The sequence below is a fragment of the Cebus imitator genome, unplaced genomic scaffold (genome assembly GCF_001604975.1).
Source record: "Cebus imitator isolate Cc_AM_T3 unplaced genomic scaffold, Cebus_imitator-1.0 Scaffold2636, whole genome shotgun sequence".
Lineage (NCBI taxonomy): Eukaryota > Metazoa > Chordata > Mammalia > Primates > Cebidae > Cebus > Cebus imitator.
Window position 1 is genome coordinate 2,223 of NW_016109951.1, and position 1,024 is coordinate 3,246.

A 1,024-nucleotide genomic window follows, 5' to 3' on the forward strand; every position below is an offset into this window, starting at 1 on the left:
ACAGATCTCAGCTCGCCTCAACCTCTGCCTTGGCCTCCCAAGTAGCTGGGATTACAGGCATGCACCACCACGTCCAGCTAAGTTTTGTATTTTTTAGTAGAGATGAGGTTTCACCATGTTGGCCAGGCTGTTCTTGAATTCCCGGCCTCAAGTGATCCACCCACCTCAGCCTCCCAAAATGCTGGGATTACATGCGTGAGCCACCGTGCCCCGCCATTTAAAAAAATTATTATTATTTTTATTACTTTCTTGGGCTTTCCAGTAAAGACCAGAAAACCTGCTAGACAAATTCTAAAGGCGCTGTAACAGTAAACCATAATATTGTGGCTAACTTGTTAGTCCTACAAAGGCAGTCTGATTCCCAGGCAAGAATGAGGTTTGTTTCAGGAAAGGGCTGTTACAATCTTTGTGTCAAAGTTAAACTATAAACTAAGTTCTTTCCAAAGTTAGTTTGGCCTATGCCCGGGAAGGAACATGGAAGCAAGATGGAGTCAGTTAGGTCAGATCTATGCACTGTGATAACTTTCTCACTGTTAGGCCGGGCACGGTGGCTCATACCTGTAATCCCAATACTTTGGGAGGCTGAGGTGGGCCGATCATGAGGTCATGAGTTTGAGACCAGCCTGACCAGCATGGTGACACCCCGTCTCTACTAAAAATGCAAAAATTAGCTAGACGTGGTGGCACGCACTGGTAATTCCAGCTACTCAGGAGGCTGAGGCAGGAGAATCAATTGAACCTGGGAGGCAGAGGTTGCAAAGAGCCGAGATCTCACCACTGCACTCCAGCCTGGGCAACAGCGCAAGACTCCGACTCAAAAAAAAAACAATAAATAAATTAAAAAAAAAACTTTCTTACTGTTATAATTTTTGCAAAGGCCATTTCACATCCCCAATTCCCACTTCCCAGGAGTCATTTAAAACTCCTAGCAGTTAGGCCGGGCGCGGTGGCTCACGCCTGTAATCCCAGCACTTTGGGAGGCCGAGGCGGGTGGATCACGAGGTCAAGAGATCGAGACCATCCT

At 46.9% G+C, this 1,024-nt stretch overlaps 1 non-coding gene across 1 annotated transcript; it reads right to left on the minus strand.

The window, feature by feature from the left end:
- Positions 1-249: 249 nt before the first annotated feature.
- LOC119470020 lies at positions 250-311 on the minus strand. Its single transcript, XR_005198888.1, has one exon. It is a non-coding gene; the product is annotated as a U7 small nuclear RNA (small nuclear RNA).
- Between the last annotated feature and the right edge of the window lie 713 nt (positions 312-1,024).